The sequence below is a fragment of the Phyllobates terribilis genome, unplaced genomic scaffold (genome assembly GCF_046119375.1).
Source record: "Phyllobates terribilis strain yellow unplaced genomic scaffold, ASM4611937v1 Scaffold_7__3_contigs__length_470593459, whole genome shotgun sequence".
In the NCBI taxonomy this organism is placed as follows: Eukaryota; Metazoa; Chordata; class Amphibia; order Anura; family Dendrobatidae; genus Phyllobates; species Phyllobates terribilis.
In genome coordinates, this window is record NW_027362767.1 from 372,672,602 (window position 1) to 372,693,747 (window position 21,146).

Below are 21,146 nucleotides of genomic sequence, written 5' to 3' on the forward strand. Positions count from 1 at the left end.
TTGAACAGAGTCTCAAAAATAAAATTTACAATAACCAGGGAAAATGGGAAAAATGGATAACCAATCCATACAACGTTAGTCAATCTGCTGCAAGCTGTTAAAGGGAAAGTGTTTTTGCTACCACTAGTCCTGTGGTTTCGGTCCATTCTTAAAAATTTTCTAACAAAAAAGTTTCAGACGTCCACACAGGTAAAGTCTCTTTAGGCTTAAAGATTCAAATAGACTTAATAATTCACAATACACAAAACATTTACTACGTGTGCCTCGGCGCAAGGGTCCTAGGTACTGCAGGGGCCTCTCCCTGTCATAAGCACTGTAGGCCCTTTGGCCCTGGGGTCACCTATTGGCCAAGATTTTGCTCTCCCTAGACAGCTTCTTACGCCAACTCTACTCACCCCTTTTTTAATTTGTGTACCTGGTGTAACCTGTTTTAGCCTACTCGTCACCCTTCTATATACTGACTTTAACTACATATTTACATTTTTGAACCTATTTACATTTCCCACTTGTTATGGTTTACTCCCTGTATCTGAGTGGTGGGTGTCCAAAATTAATACGTGATGACCTCCGTAAAACTGGTATCCCACTGGTGCGTAAGCCTGGTGTGGAGCGAACACTACTTACTGACTCATGTGTTGGTCTACGTAGCACAGGTATGCGGGAGTGTCTTCCCACTCCCCTAGTGGGAATGGCAGGTACACCGATTGCAGGATTCCCTAGCTCGGCTGCAGCAGGTGGTTCATCTGCTCTTGATCCTTCTACTGGTTGTGGGAATGTCAACATGGGAATTAAATATGCTCCTTCTATTTGGGGCCAATCTGCGGGTAACTCTCCTAAGATTGTCTTAATTGTCCTTGGAGTCTCTTCTTCTGGTATGGGACAAGGGATATATTCTTTTCGTTGTAAGGGTTGAGGACACTTCTTTAAGTGGTCTCGGGACACTGTTGCTGTTGTTTTTCCATTATCCTTGCTGATTAGACAGGTTTTCTGGTTGTCAAAATTGGATGGTAATACAGTGTATGGTTCTTCTTCCCATTGATTATCTAGCTTATGAAGTCTCTTTTTCCTTTTCAAAACCAATTCTCCGGGGGTTAAAGGGATTCCTTGTGCGTTTTTATTGAAATTGGTTTCTTGTCTTTCTCTGGATTTTGCTAGACTTTTCTCAACACACTCCTGTATTTTCTTGTATTGTTCTGTTCTTCTAGTATCCCAATCTGCACTTGAGTGGTCTTCCTCAGGAACTACAATGCCCATTTCAAAGTCCACTGGCAATTTTCCAGGTCTCGCTCTCATCAAGTATGCCGGGGTGCAATTAGTTGAACTTACTGGGATGTTGTTATAGATGTCAATAAGATCTGGTAATTTCTCTGGCCATCTGTTTCTGTCTTCCAAGGGAAGAGTCTTCAGCAATTCTATTACCACGTGATTGATTTTTTCACACATTCCGTTAGTTTGGGGATGGTAAGGCGTGGTACGAATTTTCTTGCATCCATACAAGCTACAGAACTCTTGAAATATTTCCGCTTCAAAGGCAGGACCCTGATCTGTCAATACCTGTTCTGGATATCCATGTGGCCTGAAGAAATAAGCTTGAAAGGTTCTTGCTGCTGTCTGAGCTGTCAAGTCCTTCACAGGAGCTACCACTAGGAATCTGGAATAGTGGTCCACCATGGTAAGAGCATAAGTATAACCTGATCTACTGGGTGTGAGTTTGACATGATCCAAGGCTACTAGTTCCAAGGGCTGTTTGGTTATGATAGGCTGGAGTGGTGCTTTCTGGTTGTAACGATCTCCTCTTCTTAATGAGCATGGGCCACAATTTTTACATCATTTTTCTGTGGAAGACCTCATGCCAATCCAATAAAACCTCTCACGTAACAGTATTTCCAGTTTTCTCCATCCAAAGTGTCCTGCTCCATTATAGTATGCTTCCAATACCATTTGGACGTCTCTCTTTGGAACCACAACTTGCCATACCATTTCATGTGTCCTTGGATTGATATACCGTCTGCACAATTGGTTTTTATAGATAAATAACCTGCTTCTTTCTTTCCACAGGTATTGGGCCTCTGGGGGAGCATTCTTCTCAATTTTGGAATCCGGTTGGGTTACCAGCCTCTTCACTAGGCTCACTGCCGGATCGCTGTCTTGGGTTTCTTTCCATCCATAATGAGGCAGCGGGTTTAGTGCAACATCCTGACGGTTCTGGTAGATAAGGGTTTCTGTCATTTTCCATTTTCTACTTTTATGGAAAGCTGGAAGTTCTATTTCCTCCAAGTCATCTGTTTCTTCTTCAAGCCCTTGTAAATGTACTTGAGGGTTTCTGGAGAGGGCATCAGCATTTGCATTTCCACGGTCTGTTCGGTACTTGATGGTAAAGTCGCAGTTCGATAGCCGGGCCATCCAGCGCTGCTCCAATGCACCAAGCTTTGCAGTATCCAAGTGTGTTAGCGGATTATTGTCCGTAAAGATGGTAAATTTTGTAGCTGCTAAGTAATGCTTGAACCTCTCCGTGACTGCCCAGACCAAGGCCAGAAACTCCAACTTAAAAGAGCTGTAATTTTCCGGGTTCCTCTCGGTAGGTTGAAGTCTTCTACTGGCATAGGCAATTACTCTTTCCTTGCCTTCTTGTATTTGGGACAGTACTGCTCCTAGGCCTACATTACTTGCATCCGTGTAGAGGACAAATGGTAGGTTATAATCTGGGTACGCCAAGATTTCCTCACCGGTCAGGGCCTGTTTCATTTGTTGGAAGGAGTCTTCTTGTTTCTTTCCCCATTCCAATGGCGGCTCTGCAGACCTTCTCTTCTTAGCTTGGCCTACTAGAAGATCTTGTAGGGGCGCTGCCATCTTCATGTAGCCCTTAATAAATCTTCTGTAATACCCAACCAAACCTAAGAACTGACATACCTCTCTGACGGTGGTCGGCCTCTGCCAGTCCTGGATAGCTGTCACTTTTTCCGGATCTGGTGCTACGCTATCCGCGCTGACCACATGCCCTAGGTATTGGACTTTTGGCTTCAGCAGGTAACATTTAGATGGTTTGAGCTTCATTCCATACTTTGTTAGAGCTGTAAATACCTCCACTAGGTGTTCCAGATGTTCTTCATAGGTTTTGGAATACACTATGACGTCATCCAGGTATAAAAGTGCCATCTCAAAATTCCGATGTCCCAGGCAGCACTCCATGAGTCTCTGAAACGTCCCCGGTGCATTGCATAAACCAAATGGCATGCTATTGAATTCGCATAGGCCCATTGGTGTTGTGAATGCTGTTTTCTCCCGGTCTTCTTCTGCAACGGAGACCTGCCAATACCCACTAGTGAGATCTAATGTGGAGAAATACTTAGCCGTCTTCAATGCAGCAAGAGACTCCTCTATCCGGGGTAACGGGTAAGCATCTTTGTGAGTGATCTTATTGACCTCCCTGTAATCCACACACATCCTCATAGTGCCATCTTTTTTTCTGACTAAGACTAAGGGGGCCGCCCAGGGACTACAGCTATCTCTTATAACCCCGGCCTCCTTCATGTCCTGCAGCATCTCTTTAGCACACTGGTAGTGGTTTGGTGGGATTGGTCTCTGTCTCACTTTAATCGGGGGATGATCTCCTGTGGGTATGTGATGGTGTACCCCTTTTATCCTCCCAAAATCTAATGGATGCTTACTGAATACTTGGCTAAACTCTTGTACTACCCGGTAAACTCCTTGCTTCTGGTGGTCGGGAGTGGCATCAGTCCCTATGTGCAACTGCTCACACCACTCCTCCAGCTGTCCCTTGGGTTTGTTGTCCTCCGCCTGACTTGACGGGGGCAAGGGCTCTAATGTCTGTATGTTATTATTACTGACAGTGTACAGCTTTGCTACAGTAGCATACCGGGGTAGTTTCACTTCTTCCTCACCACAATTCAACACACGGATTGGTACTCTTCCCCTGAGTACATCCACCACCCCTCTAGCTGTCAGCAGTGTAGGTCTATGCTCTGAATATACCGGTTCTACAATTGCCTGATATTCCTTTCTTCTGCTCAACACCATATCATCATTTCACTGTTTGGTGGTAATACAATGGGAAACGGGTCTGTTACCTGCGCACTGCCAGTCTCCCCCCCAGACAGATTTACAGTTATATGAAAAAGTTTGGGCACCCCTATTAATCTTAAGCTTAATGTTTTATAAAAATTGGTGTTTTTGCAACAGCTATTTCAGTTTGATATATGTAATAACTGTTGGACACAGTAATGTTTCTGCCTTGAAATGAGGTTTATTGTACTAACAGAAAATGTGCAATCTGCAGTCAAACAAAATTTGACAGGTGCATAAGTATGGGCACTCTTATCATTTTCTTGTTTTAAATACTCCTACCTACTTTTTACTGACTTACTAAAGCACTTTTTTTGGTTTTGTAACCTCATTGAGCTTTGAACTTCATAGCCAGATGTATGCAATCATGAGAAAAGCTACTTAAAGTGGCCACTTGCAAGTTGTTCTCCTGTTTGAATCTCCTCTGAAGAGTGGCATCATGGGCTCCTCAAAACAACTGTCAAATGATCTGAAAACAAAGATTATTCAACATAGTTGTTCAGGGGAAGGATACAAAAAGCTGTCTCAGAGATTTAACCTGTCAGTTTCCACAGTGAGGAACATAGTAAGGAAATGGAAGAACACAGGGACAGTTCTTGTTAAGGCCAGAAGTGGCAGGCCAAGAAAAACATCAGAAAGGCAGAGAAGAAGAATGGTGAGATCAGTCAAGGACAATCCTCAGACCACCTCCAGAGAGCTGCAGCATCAACTTGCTGCAGATGGTGTCACTGTGCATCGGTCAACTATAGAACGCACTTTGCACAAGGAGAAGCTGTATGGGAAAGTGATGCGAAAGAAGCCTTTTCTGCAAGCACGCCACAAACAGAGTCGGCTGAGGTATGCAAAAGCACATTTGAAGAAGCCAATTTCTTTTTGGAAGAAGGTCCTGTGGACTGATGAAACCAAGATTGAGCTGTTTGGTCATACAAAAAGGCGTTATGCATGGCGTCAAAAAAACACAGCATTCCAAGAAAAACACTTGCTACCCACAGTAAAATTTGGTGGATGTTCCATCATGCTTTGGGGCTGTGTGGCCAATGCCGGCACCGGGAATCTTGTTAAAGTTGAGGGACGCATGGATTCCACTCAGTATCAGCAGATTCTTGACAATAATGTTCAAGAATCAGTGATAAAGTTGAAGTTACGCAGGGGATGGATCTTTCAGCAAGACAATGATCCAAAACACCGCTCCAAATCTACTCAGGCATTCATGCAGAGGAACAATTACAATGTTCTGGAATGGCCATCCCAGTCCCCAGACCTGAATATCATTGAACATCTGTGGGATCATTTGAAGAGGGCTGTCCATGCTCGGCGACCATCAAACTTAACTGAACTGGAATTGTTTTGTAAAGAGGAATGGTCAAAAATACCTTCATCCAGGATCCAGGAACTCATTAAAAGCTACAGGAAGCGACTAGAGGCTGTTATTTTTGCAAAAGGAGGATCTACTAAATATTAATGTCACTTTTCTGGTGAGGTGCCCATACTTATGCACCTGTCAAATTTTGTTTGAATGCAGATTGCACATTTTCTTTTAGTACAATAAACCTCATTTCAAGGCAGAAACATTACTGTGTCCAACAGTTATTACATATATCAAACTGAAATAACTGTTGCAAAAACACCAATTTTTATAAAACATTAAGCTTAAGATTAATAGGGGTGCCCAAACTTTTTCATATAACTGTACCTGTTGCTAGTGAATTAAGGCACGGATTTCTCTTTAAAGGACTCTCCTCCGCCCAATGCCAGCAGTCTCTGTAATCTGTTGGAGTAAAAACATCACTTCTACAAGGCAGTTTTCAATCACTTTAGTACCAAGCACCATGTAAGGACATTTGTTATTGGGGTCATCTTCTACCACACAAAACTCTTGGCCTCTCAACTCCACCCTCCCCAGCTTTATTGTCACCTCTCTAAACCCCACCTGATTCAGCGATTGACCATTAGATGCTAAAATGACAAGACTTGAGTCTGGGGGGCTAAGATCAGCATCAGACCAAAATTGCTTGTAAAGGATATGTGGGATGGTGGTGACTTGTGACCCAGTGTCTAATAGGGCCGATGTGGGGATTCCTTCTAGCGTAATGTTGAGGTACAGGCGGCCTCCCACATACCGACTACGCCAGTCATATGGGCCCTGCCGTTTTATTCCTGGGGGTTGGCCCTGGGACCCAGGAATCTCGGGTTTAAACAACTTCTTCTTGCAAAGTGGCCCAGTTTGTTGCAACGAAGGCAATCGGGTTGTCCTGAAGAATTCGTGTGGTCGGTGGCTCTGCGTCGGAATGGTGCGTTGGTCCCCTGAACGGGCGACTTGTTGATCCCCTCCATGGGCGACATGGCTCTGCATTTGAATGGTGCATTGGTCCCCTGCACAGGCGACATGAGCTTTCTCCTCATCCACGGAACATCCTCAGGGGATTCAGCTAACTGGATTTTGCTTGGTGGTTGTGCCTCCGGTCTGGCTTGCAAGAGTTTTAGCATGTAGTCCATGTTTTTGGTTAATTGTAACACTTGATTACGTAGGTCATCAGCAGATTCGGGTACAACAGCTTGTCCTACCGCTTTTACAGAGTCTTTAGGGGTAGGCTCTAAGTTCATGTGAGAGGTATTAACCTGCCAGGATGGGATTGCAGGTTTTGCAAGTAATGGGTCTCGTAGTACAGTTATAGCACGGTCCTTTAAGGTATTAAAATCCACATCTGGATGATCTAGGACCCACATGTGCACCTGCTGACGGTGAAAGTCTGATCTCAACCCATGCATAAACTGTTCTGCAAGCAATTTATCTTCGTCTTGCACACTTGCTGGATCTACCTGTTTTATGGACCGGAGTGCCGCTTGTAAACGTAGGGCAAAGTCTCTGATGGTATCTTGCGGTCTCTACTTGCATTGGTAGAATAGCATCCTTAGTTCAGACTGTATGCGTTTTTCAAAAGCAGCTTTGAACTTCTCAAACACATTTTCTATAGAGTCTCCATCAGCATCACTCCAAGTTTCAGCTTCTAGCTCCGCTGCGCCTATTAATTGTCCCTGCATAACGGAGGCTCTCTGCTTTCCTGTCATTGCATACATGTCCAGCACTGCACACATTTTACGTTTGAAAGCTGCTAAGGTACCGGGTTTACCTTTATACGTCGGTAACCATTTGGCCCCCGGTACATACGGCAAGGCAATTGGCATTATGGGGGCCATCACTCCAGATGCTGCGGCTCCTTCACCAGCTGAGGAACCGGCTGCTGCTGCGTCTTGGGCATCCCCTCCCTCAAGGTCTCGGACATCATCTGTTTCACTCATGACGGTGCCCCCCTAGTTAACCGTTTCCAGCCGCTATGATTAACTCCTTCAGTAACCGGTGACACTAAAAAAAACGGCGGGGCTATCCTCACGCTCCTTTAGCCGCGCAACCGCGACTCTCTCCGCTCTGTGACGCAGTTTAATTTCTCTATGACGCAGTAATGACGGCCCATTTTACAGTACACAAACTTCCAATAAAGTCCAATTTAAGCACACAGTACCCGGTTCTACCGGGCCCGGTATCCTGTTCGTGACGCCAAACTGATTCGGTCGACAGGGGTAGGAGTACTCGGATACCGGGATGGATGGGTTACTTCTGTGGGAATCACGGTTGGTCGGTTCCCGGTTAAGTGCCCTGGACCGTCAGTAAAGGGATGGGGGCAAGAAGGTGGGAGTATTGTGTCCTGACACCTCCTGTGGTAACTGGTAAAATCGGTTACCAGCGCTATGTATGGTTGCTGAGGTGATCGGCATACGGCTTGTACGAACGCTATAGGCAGTAATGTCAAAGTAGGCACACACACACATTAAGTCTTTGTTTCAGTACCTTTCTTTTACTGATGTCCGGTAACAGGTACAGTTCAGGAGGGTAACCAGGTTTTCAGTGCAGGTAGAGATATTCACTTTGGAGATTTGTGAGGCCTCCTCTAACAATGTGTGCGTTGTTTGGGATCAGTCCTGCCTTAAGCCGAACCTGCCACCTTTTACTTTCTTTGGGGTCCTTCTCCACAACTGACAATGAGGACCTTTCCTTGGGGCTACCAATTCTCTTTCTCTGCCCCTGGTCCTATACTTGGTCAAGTTTGGCAACTCTTTCCCCTTCTTCTTCAAGGGGAGTAGATCCTCCTGATCTGTCCGGGTTTTCTATGCTATTCCTGAATTAATAGCAATCTCGGACTCCGGTGTCTGGGTGAGCTAAAGGGATAATAGTTTTGTCTCTTTCTTTCTCCTTCTAGCCTCCATCCCTCTCTCTAGGGCGCTTCACAACACAGACCTGTTTCCTAGTGCAAGGCTTAACTGGTCCCCGGCCAACAGCTCTCTGTGTCTCTCCTCCTTCACCGTCTCTAGACTAACTGCTGCTTTGCTGTCTCCCTGGAAACTGACTCCTCCCCTCAGACCTGGGGTGGAAGGTGTTGTGTGTGCCCAAGTGTACATCTCTCCCTGCACCTATGGATCCTGTGGTAATCCCCCGCAGGGGTGCCACATAAAGAATAAAGGATCTTCATATTTAATCACTTGCTGGAGTGCTGCCTTCTATCTACTAACAGGATATCTAAGGAAAAATCTTTCTTCGGACGGAGCACCTGATGATTAGCGATCCCTGGCTATTTGTGACTGACGCTCATTGGACTGCAAAAAGGTATGCGATTGGAATAAGTGCCGGTTTTTCATTTTCTATTTATCTGCTCAAATTTTTATATTTTCCTAACTATTGGCTCACATGATACAAAGATATATTTACCATATATACAGTATATATTTATATATACAGTTGCAACCAGAAGTTTACATATACTATATAAAGGACACATATGCATGTTTTTTTTTCAATATGTGACATGAAATCAGAATAAACCTTTCCCGTTTTAGGTAAATTAGGATTACCATAATTTTAAAATTTGCCAAATGCCAGAATAATGAGAGAAAATGTTTTAAGGTATTTTTTATTAATTACTGCAAAGTCAAAAGTTTACATACACTAAGATTACTGTGCCTTTAAACAATTCTGGACTGCCCGTATGATGATGTCATGTGTTTGGAAGCTTTTGATAGTTTTTTTGGCCACATCTGAGTTAATTAGAGACAAACCTTTGGATGTATTTTAATGCACACCTGAAACACACTGCTTCTTTGTGTAGCATCATGGGAAAGTCTAAAGAAATCAGCCAAAATATCAGGAAGAGAATTATGGACTTTCACAAGTCTGGCTCATCCTTGGGTACAATTTCAAGATACCTGAAGGTGCCTTATTCATCTGTACAAACAACTATACGCAAGTACAAATAAAATGGGAATATCAAGCCATCATACCAGTCAGGAAGGAGATGGGTTCTGTGTCCCATAGATGAATGTGCTTTGGTCCGACATGTGCATATCAACCCAAGGACAAAAGCAAAAGACCTTGTGAAGATGATGGCGGAAGCTAGTAAGATTGTGTCAATAACCACAGTGAAACAAGTACTGTATCAACATGGGCTAAAAGGCCACTCTGCCAGGAAGAAGCTATTACTCCAAAAGAAACATAAAAAAGCCAGATTAATTTTTGCACGTGCACACAGGAACAAAGCCCTTAATATTTGGAGACATCCTATGGGCTGATGAAACTAAAATTGAACTTTTAGGGCATAATGACCATCGTTATGTTTGGAGGAAAAAGGGAGAAGCTTGGAAGCCGAAGAACACCATCCCAACTGTGAAACATGGGGGTGGCAGCATCATGTTGGGGTGTTGTTTTGCTGCAGGAGGGACTGGTGCACTTCATAAAATAAATGGCATCATGAGAAAAGAAGATTATGTGGCAATACGGAAGCAACATCTCAAGACATCAGCCAGGAAGTTAAAGCTTGGGTGGAAATGGGTCTTCCAAATGGACAATGACCTGAAGCATACAGCCAAAATGGTAACAAAGTGGCTTAAGGATAACAAAGTCAATGTTTTGGAGTGGCCATCACAACGCCCTTATCTTAATCCTATTGAAAATTTATGGGCAGAGCTGAAAAGGCAGGTGCGAGCAAGGCAACCTACAAACCTGGATCAGTTACACCAGTTTTGTCAGGAGGAATGGGCCCAAATTCCGACCAACTATTGTGAGAAGCTTGTGGAAGGATATCATAAATGTTTGACCCAAGGCATTCAGTTTAAGGGCAATGGTACTAAATACTAATGAAATGTATTTATTTATTTTACTAACTTATATAGCACCATTAATTCCACAGTGCTTTACAAACATTCTGGGCACTGTTCCCATTGGGGCTCACAATCTAGATTCACTATCAGTATGTCTTTGAGGTGTGGGAGGAAACCAGAGAACCCAGAGGAAAACCACGCAAACACGGGGAGAACATACAAACTCCTTGCAGATGTTGTTCTTGGTGGGATTTGAACCCAGGGCCCCAGTGCTGCAAGGCTGCATTGCTAACCACTGAGCCACCGTGCTGCCCATGTATATATGTAAACCTTTGACTTTTCAGTAAGTTCACATGTTCACACGTTCAGTATTTGGTCACTATTTTACATCAGTATTTGAAAACCAAAATCAGGAGTGGAACAATCAAAGGAAAAGTATAATGGAAACACGTGCACCATTTACGCATTTTTCACCCACTCCTGATTTTGGCTTAAAAATACTTATCAGATACTGAGAAAAAGTTTTGAAATTCGTCTCCCTGGTATGATTTTTTTACATGACAAAAACCTGGTATTTTAACAAGGGTGTGTAGACTTTTTATATCAACTGTCAATATAAAATCGGTAGATACTGTGCATGCATCATAAAGGTTTGTGACATATAACACAAAACCGTAATGTTATGAAAATTCCTAATCAGTGAGATATAACAAAGGGGATAGGCCAATGGCCTACAAAGGGGCTATAAATTAAAACATAAGCCAAGAACAGTAAATAAGATGTTGGGGTGTGATGGTGTCAGACTTGTGCAATGGCTAACTGCAGGTCAAGCACCTCTTACATTGCATTGGACATACAATGCACTGCGGAGGCACGAAGAGGGAACTCAACAGAAAACTATGGCACAAGAAGCATACAACATACAGTTGAAATTTCTGGCAGGAGGTGAAAACAGTTTGGAGCCAATAGTAATGTGAAAAGAATATGCACATGACAAGCATAAAAATATGAAGGAAACATTTGAACCCACACCTCCATGTGGAGACCAGAACACTCATCTATTGAGGAAGAGTTTCTATTTCTCTTTGACTTCAGTTCAGCTCAAGTTATCAAAAAGAAGAGTGTGAGAGGACAATTCTAGACACGATGAGCGCCTCGCCAGACCATGTGGCCTACTGGCTAAGGCCTTTGATTTTAGATTACAAGTTTGTGGACTTGAGTCCCTGAATGTTTAACTGTTTTTTTTATTTTACACAGATTGGCTAGCATGATGGCTTAGATTTATACAACACGGTGGCTCAGTGGTTAGCACTGGGGTCCTGTGTTCTAATCCCACCAAGGTCAACATCTGCAAGGAGTTTTTATGTTCTCCCCGAGTTTGCATGGGTTTCCTCCCACACTATAAAGACAGTGGGGACAGTGATGATAAAGATCTCTGTAAAACATTTTGGAATCAATAAGTGAGTATAATAAATAAATAATAATAATAATAGATAATTTTCAGACTGATGAGGGGTTCAAAGGCCAAAAAAACAGCTGTCAGTAGTGGGATTTGAACTAACACATCCATTTGGAGACGAGACCAGGGAACAGTTTACTCTTGAGTCTGGCACCTTAGATCATTCAGTCATCCTGACAAAGTACACAGATCTTCATAGCCGTGCCCATTAAAGAAAGCAAATAACAAATTTGCTCCTTAGCTCCCCCTGAATACTGTGAAACGCTGTCTTTATAGTTCGAAAATGGAGATTATGTACATAGTTTTCTGACTCCTGTTCAACTTATGGAAACTGTTTTTCTGGTTCTCGAAAAGATTACAAATAAAGATTTTACAAATATCTGATCTTTTTTTTTAACCAGTTTGGTATCGCCATAATCAGACTGACCTGAACAATCATACCGCCAGGTAATTATTACCACACAATGAACGCCGTACAAACAAAACTCTAAAGCCCCCGTCTCACATAGCGAGATCGCTAGCGAGATCGCTGCTGTGCCACGGTTTTGGTGACGCAACAGCGACCTCACCAGCGATGTCGCTATGTGTGACACTTTGCAGCGATCAGGCCCCTGCTGTGAGGTCGCAGATCACTGCAGAATGTCCTGGACCATTTTTTGGTCTTTGCCCTCCCACTGGTCAGCACACATCGCTGTGTGTGACCAGCGGGAGCAGCGATCAGGCTGGTAACTGTGGTAAACATCGGGTTACTAGGGGCACACGCGCTCCTAGTAACCCGCTGTTTATCATGGTTACGAGCCTGCTAAAGTGAGCGGTAACCTCCCGCTCACCGTAGCAGAGTGGTAACCATGATAAACAACAGGTTACTAGGTGCGCGTGTGCCCCTAGTAACCCGATGTTTACCATAGTTACCAGCCTGCTCCTGCTTCAGCAGGCTCGTAACCAGGAGCAGGACATCGTGGAACGATTCTTTCCACGATGTCGCTGCTCCCCTGATCGCTGGTGAGCCTGCCTGCTTGACAGCTCACCAGCGACCACATAGCAACGCAGCAACGATCCCTGACAGGTCGTATCGTTGTCGGGATCGTTGCAGCGTCGCTAAGTGTGACGGGGTCTTAAGTAACAATAATGGATCAGCTGTTTTTCCACGATTTCACTCTACATGGATTTTTTTTCCCACAGAAGTCAGAAGGTAGATATGTTTTACTTTTGTCTATGAAAATATCTGAAGATTGCTGAAAGTGTAGAAAAGGCAGCAAAATTTCATTTTTATGCCCTTAAAACAGATAGTCATACTACACAAAATAGTTAATAAATAACATTTACTGTATGTCTACCTTACGTCAGCATTATTTTCAAAATATCCTTAATTTTTAAGGATGCTCAGATTAGCAACAATTTTTCATTTTTTTTAAGGACAAATTCAGATTTGAAATGGTTCAGTGGGGCTTATATATTAACCCCTTCAAACCCAAACCTGTTTTCACCTTACTGACCAGTGACCAAATTTTACAATTCTGACCAGTGTCACTTTATGTGGTAATAACTCTGGAACGCTTCAACGGATCCCACTGATTCTCAGATTGTATTTTTGTGACGTATTGTATTTCATGTTAGTGGTACATTTTGGTCAATATGATTTGCGTTTATTTCTGAAAATATTGAAAATTTGACAAAAAATGTGAAAATTATGTAATTTTCAAACTTTTAATTTTTATACCCTTACACCAAAGTTACACCACACAAAATAGTTAATAAATAACATTTTCCACATGTCTACATCAGCATCATTTTTGAAACATCATTTTTTTTGTTAGCAAGTGTGAGGCAGTGACGGGGATTGTATACGAGGGACGTTATATCTCCCCCAGAAAGTGTACAGAGACCTATTGAAACCATTGGAGTGCATTGCAGTCACAGACACACCTGCGGCTGCAATGCCGGAATGAAGGTGAGCATGGACCTAGTCAGGCTCTCTGGCTAAGGCAGATTAGTAAAAACCCGGCAGGGCCTTCATTTCTTGGAGGAGGCTACAGGAAGGCAGTGGGGGCAGCCTCCTCCCACCAACCCGGGTTTTCCAGTGGCTCTTACCACAGGTCCTTTAAAAACCCAGCACTAAGGATTAGTGTTGTTCTATGTTGGAACCTGCTAGGAGCATAGCAGGAAAGCTCAGCAGGATTGAGGGGGGGCTGAACCCACACCTGGGAAGCCTCTGCACCTGTCAGGCTCTGAGAGGCCCGGCCGTTGCCCACGGCAACCGTTGTTTAAAGACTCATGTTAACCCGGCTGCGAACCGGAGGACTGTCCTGTTTACCCGTGAGTTGCTGAATAAAGCTGTTTATGTTGGACTTGCTTGGGTCACTGCCTCAGTTACTGCACGGTGTGAACACCGCTGCCATACACAAGTTATAAGGGTTAAAAGTTAATCAGAAATTTTTCATTTTTCCAACAAAATGGGGCTTATATGACAGAAAATACCCAAAGGCGATGCCATTTTAAAAACTGCACCCCTCAAAGCCTCAAAGTACTCAAAACCACATTCAAGAAGTTTATTAACCCTTCAGGGGCTTCACCAGAATTGAAGCAATGTGGAAGGAACGAAATTAAAATTTTACTTTTTCCCACAAAAATGTTGATTTTGCCCCAACGTTTTCGTTTTCATAAGAGTAACAGAAAAAAATGGACCTTACAATTTGTTGTGCAATGTCTCCTGAGTATGCCAATACTCTATATGTGGTGGAAAACTACTGTTTGGGTGCACAGCAGGGCTCGGAAGGGAAGGAGCGCCAATGGAATTCTGGAGCGCAAGTTTGGCTGAAATAAATTGCAGATGCCATGTCACAATTGAAGAGCCCCTGACGTGCCAACACATTAGAAACCCCCACAAGTGATGCCATTTTGAAAAATATACCTCTCGAGAAATTCATTTAGGTGTGTAGTAAGCATTTTTAATCCTTAGTCGATTCAAAGAATTGTATAACATTGCGCTTAGTAAATGGAAAATTACCATTGTTTCCACTAAAATGTTGCTTTGGCCCCAAGTTTTTCATTTTCAAAAGGGATAACAGGAGAGAAAGAACGGTGCAATTTGTTACGCAATTTCTCCCGAGTGCGCCAATACCCCATATGTGGTCGAAAACTACTTTTGATGGTCAGTGCAAAGCTCAGAAGGGAAGAAGCGCCATATTGGAGTTCAGGTTTTGCTGGAATAGCTCGACGAGGATGATAGACTGTGAGAGCCCCTGAGGTGCCAGAACAGTGGAACCCTCCCATAAGTAACCCCATTTTACAAACTATACCTCTCAATGAATTATTATAACTGTGCAGTGATCATATTGACATTCTGGGCTTTTCACAAAATTTTCGATCACTCACAGTTAAGAAAAAAGAATTACATTTTTGCCACAAAAATGTAGTTTTAGCTCCAGAGTTTACATTTCCACATGAGGAAATGGGTAAAAATGGCACCAATATTCAGCACACAATTTCTGCTGAACGTGGCAATACCCCATATGAGGCTGTACAGTACGGCTTAGCCACACGGCGAGACTCGGGAGGGAAGGAGCGCTATTTAACTCTTGGAGAACAAATTATTGTAGAATAGTTTGCCGACTCCATATAGAAGAGCCCCTAAGTGACAGACGAGCAGAGTTTACCCTCAAGTGACCCCAGTTTGGAAATTACACCTCTCTAGGAATTTATCTACAAGTGTAGTGACAATTTTGACTCCACGGGTGTTTTCCAGAAACAAGCAGCAGTGGATGTTGCCAAGTGAAAATTGTGCTCTATGCGGAGAACTTACATCGGGGACGCATTAAAATCTCCGAATGACGTGATTCTGGTGAAACCCCAGAAGGATCCATTCACTATAATGAGGCAGCAGTTACTCTGGACTCTGTCTGGCCTCTGTTCAAAGGTGCACAAAACTGTGGCCATTCGCGCTTTTATTGTTAAAAGGCTCGGATGCCGCACACAGCACACAGAGAGTATGGCAGAAGTTTAATTCAAGATTTGGTTTCTCCACGCAGGGAGAGTAAATTTAAGTAACACAACAATAAAACAGTAAAATCGGACAATAAACTAATGTGGTTTAACTATAACATGGAAAGGATGAGCAATACGGCGCAGTCCCAAAAGTTCAGGCTGAATAAGAGAAGGTAGATTACTGGAGGCTTGCACTTATCTGTCCTTTAGCGATAACTACATCCGTCTTCAGACACTCACTCCGGAGGGTGTCCGTCTTCTGGCGGCAGTGGGCGGTCTCGGGTCTCACCCACTGGGTCCCCAGTCCTTTTGACCACACGACAGCGGTGACGACTCCTTTAAGAGCCGTAGCAATCTCCTCCAGCGTAGAACAAACTGCGTTAGGATCACTTATCCCGGGTGCATCCTCACCCGTAGGTCACCGTCAGATTTCTGGAAAACTGGTGATACAGGTACCTGAACGATCACTTTCTGTAGGCCCAGTACAGACCGCACACCCCTTGTTTTGTGGCAAGCTGTGTCACCCGTCCGTCCGTCACCGCAGACAGGTCAGCACGTCTCTATTTCACCGAGGACAGGGCAGCACGTCTCTCTCTCATTGTCGGCAGGTCAGACTGTTTCTCCCCAACTGCCGGTCTGCTCTCCACAACCAACTGTCTCTTTCGCACGAGCCCAGACACCTGACTTCCTCTCTTCTGTCCCTCTCCTCTGCCCCCCAGCACTGTCCAGGAAGTCCCCCGTGCACTCTTAATCCCGTCCCCTGGCAACACTGGGCAGGACCCTGGCAGCTCTGGTGCCGTAGCTCCGCACCTGTCCCTAGGCAAGTCTTACTTCTTACATTATGACCGCTTAAAAAGATGGACACCGTAGGATCACAGGCCAGATGGCATCCACAGTGCTTCCATCTGCCTCATTATAGGGAATCTCCAGCCAGGGTTTCAGTCTGTATCACGTATTTCAGAGATTTACACGGAAACCCCGGTGTAAGTGCTCAGCGTAGAAAGCAGGATAAATGTGAGGCGAGCCTTACTGCGATCTTTGGGAGACAGAATGAACAAATCAACATCAGGTGAAGGATTGGTTCATTTTTTACGCCGTTCCTTGTGCGGTATAAGTGATTAGAAGACTTTATTCATTGAGTTGGTGCGATTACAGCGATACCAGATTTATATCATTTGACAACTATTACACACTAAAAAAAAGGTTTAATACTAAACAAAGTTTTTGCGTCCCCATATTTTGGGAGCTATAATTTTTCTAGATTTCTGCAGACTGAGTCATGTGAGGGCTTGTTTGTTGAGGGACAAGTTGACATTTTTATTGGTGCCCATTTTTGGGCACATAACTCTTTTTGATCGTTTTCTATTACAATTTTTGGAAGGCAGAATTCAGGAATTGTTTTTTTTTTTTTTTAATGTCGTTTACCGTGTGGTAAAATTGATAAGAGCTTTATTCTTCGGGTCCGTATGATTACAGCAATACCACATTTATGTCATTTTTATGTTTTGCCGCTTTTATACAATAAAAAAAATGTGTTTTTTTTTTTTTATTATTTTTGCATCGCTGTATTCTGAGAGCTGTAAGTTTATTTCTCAGCTGATGGAGCTGTATGGCAGCTTGTTTTTTGGGGGACACGATGGTGTTTTCAGCTATAGCAATTTTATTTATTCATCTTTTTGATCGCGTCTTATTCCACTTTTTCTTTGGCTGCATTTTTCTTTTTTTTACGGTGTTCACTGAAGGGGTTAAGTAGTGTAACAGTTTTATAGGTTGGGTCATTTCAGATACGATACCAAATATGTGTCCTTTTTTGTATATTTTTGTTTTTACATACAGTACAGACCAAAAGTTTGGACACACCTTCTCATTTAAAGATTTTTCTGTATTTTCATGACTTTGAAAATTGTACATTCACACTGAAGGCATCAAAACTATGAATTAACACATGTGGAATTATATACTTAACAAAAAAGTGTGAAACAACTGAAAATATGTCTCATATTCTAGGTTCTTCAAAGTAGCCACCTTTTTCTTTGATGACTGCTTTGCACACTCTTGGCATTCTCTTGATGAGCTTCAAGAGGTAGTCACAGGAAATGGTTTTCACTTCACAGGTGTGCCCTGTCAGGTTTAATAAGTGGGATTTCTTGCCTTATAAATGGGGTTGGGACCATCAGTTGTGTTGTGCAGAAGTCAGGTGGATACACAGCTGATAGTCCTACTGAATAGACTGTTAGAATTTGTATTATGGCAAGAAAAAAGCAGCTAAGTAAAGAAAAACTAGTGGCCATCATTACTTTAAGAAATGAAGGTCAGTCAGTCCAAAAAATTGGGCAAACTTTGAATGTGTCCCCAAGTGCAGTTGCAAAAACCATCAAGCGCGACAAAGAAACTGGCTCACATGAGGACCGCCCCAGGAAGGGAAGACCAAGAGTCACCTCTGCTTCTGAGGATAAGTTTATCCAAGTCACCAGCCTCAGAAATCGCAGGTTAACAGCAGCTCAGATTAGAGACCAGGTCAATGCCACACAGAGTTCTAGCAGCAGACACATCTCTTCAACAACTGTTAAGAGGAGACTTTGTGCAGCAGGCCTTCATGGTAAAATAGCTGCTAGGAAACCACTGCTAAGGACAGGCAACAAGCAGAAGAGACTTGTTTGGGCTAAAGAACACAAGGAATGGACATTAGACCAGTGGAAATCTGTGCTTTGGTCTGATGAGTCCAAATTTGAGATCTTTGGTTCCAACCACCGTGTCTTTGTGCGACGCAGAAAAGGTGAAGGGATGGACTCTACATGCCTGGTTCCCACCGTGAAGCATGGAGGAGGAGGTGTGATGGTGTGGGGGTGCTTTGCTGGTGACACTGTTGGGGATTTATTCAAAATTGAAGGCATACTGAACCAGCATGGCTACCACAGCATCTTGCAGCGGCATGCTATTCCATCCGGTTTGCGTTTAGTTGGACCATCATTTATTTTTCAACAGGACAATGACCACAAACACACCTCCAGGCTGTGTAAGGGCTATTTGACCAAGAGGAAGAGTGATGGGGTGCTACGCCAGGTGACCTGGCCTCCACAGTCACCAGACCTGAACCCAATTGAGATGGTTTGGGGTGAGCTGGACCGCAGAGTGAAGGCAAAAGGGCCAACAAGTGCTAAGCATCTCTGGGAACTCCTTCAAGATTGTTGGAAGACCATTTCCGGTGACTACCTCTTGAAGCTCGTCAAGAGAATGCCAAGAGTGTGCAAAGCAGTCGTCAAAGCAAAAGGTGGCTACTTTGAAGAACCTAGAATATAAGACATATTTTCAGTTGTTTCACACTTTTTTGTTAAGTATATAATTCCACATGTGTTAATTCATAGTTTTGATGCCTTCAGTGTGAATGTACAATTTTCATAGTCATGAAAATACAGAAAAATCTTTAAATGAGAAGGTGTCCAAACTTTTGGTCTGTACTGTAAATATATGTATTTATTGGTATAATATTTTGTCATTTTTTTTGTTTTTTATTTTGGGATTTTTTTAAATATTTTTGTACATTTTTTAAACTTTTTTACTTAGTCCCTCTATTGAACTTTCATTTTTATTTACTCTGATTGCTGGTATAATGCACTGACAGAAGCCTCTTAGACCTTGTTACGGGCATGGCCTAAGCAGGCCTCTGTAGCTGACAGATCAGGAGGTCATCATGTGACCTCTTGCTGTCATGGCAACCATCGGGCCCCCACAATCACAGCGATCGCTTTCTAAATGCTGCGATCGCCATTGGTCGCAGCATTTAGAGGATTAAACAGCCAGGGGCGGTGCAAGCTCTCCTCCTGGCAATGATAGCCGGGTCTAGGTTATCACTTAAGCGATCACCCGCACAATTGCCAGTATGTACCGGTATGTCCAATGTTGAGAAGGGGTTAAAAAGGAGGAAAAAAAAGTGATCCCATTGTAAAAATTGCACCTCTTATGGTATTTACAACTGCAACCATGAAGTTTATTAACCCTTCAGATGTTGCACAGGAAATAGTCCATGGTGGAATGAAAAAAATGACAAATTACATTTTTTCCAGTAAAATGATTTAGCCATCATTTTTTTCATTCTCAGTGCTGCGATTTCCCGTATGTAGTTGGAAACTACTGTTTGGGCAAATGGCAGAACACAAAAGGGAAGGAGGGCTTTATGACTTTTGGTGCAGATTCTTGGTGGAATAGATTGTGAACTCCATGTTGCAATTCGCATAGCCCCTGTAGTGTCCGTACGGAAGAAAGCCCCCGAAGTGACCTCTTTTTAGACGTTATGCCACTTGATTAATTACATCTAGGGGTTTGGTGAGCATTTCGAACCCTCAAGTGTTTCTTTTAATTTTTGTAACATTGGGATGTGAAAATGAAAAATTACATTTCTCTACCATGTTGCTTTAGCCCCAAATTTCTCATTTTTTGCAAGGGCTAATAGGAGAAAAACACCCCACAATTTGTCATGCAATTTCTCCAGAGTACATTGACACTTCATGTATGGTCAGAACTGTTTGGGCACACAGCAAGGTTCAGAGGGGACGGAGCACTATTTGACTTTTTTAGTGCAAGTTTGATTAGAATAGATTGCAGGCATTATGTCTCATATGTTCCAGAAGAGCAGAGCTTCTCCCAAAGGGAAACCAAATATCTTAAGGTACTTATATCGGGGCTGAGTAAGTTTTGGCCACACAGATGTTTTCCAAAATTGAATGTGCTGTGAATGCTGTAGGGTAAAAAAATTTTAAATTCTCCATTCATGGAATTTTAGAATAAAATGAGGTGTCCTTCTTGTTCTGACAGAGACATTAACCCCCAAAAAGGGTTCTACCAAGTACAGCACTAAACTACAGAGGCTGTTGGCTGTGCACGTAGCAGAGCTCAAAAGAGGACTACTTTTTGGAGCACAGATTTTGCATATATTTTTTTCTGGTAATATGTCATATTTTCAGACCCCTGAACTAAACAGTACGGTGAAATTCGCTGGTAAATTACCCCATTTTTGCAAACTACACCCTAGCAGGCACTTATCTAGTGGCTTAGTGAAAGGTTTTACACTGAAGGTATTTTCTAGAAATTAATGCACAGTAGAGGGTATAGATTGAAATTTGCATATTTTCCATAATGATACCATTCCAGTGTCCAATATTTTGGAAACCAGAAAGATTATTTAGGCTATCTTGGGCAATACACTACGTGTAAGCATGATCTGCTGCCTAGGCTCATGGAAGGGCTCAGAAGACTTGGCTACTGTCCTTTCATTACCAGCCCCCCCACCAAAATGGCAGATCCATACATGCCGTCACAAGGTTTGCAGTGTTCCAGAATAGTCTCACAAGTATAAAGCAAATACAAGGACACAGGTTGCTAGATGAGCAGAGCCTTCTAGGTCTATAGCATCAACCCAGCAGTAGGACCGGTATCTGCTCCTTTATAAGCAGGAACGAGAGAACACTACTAAATT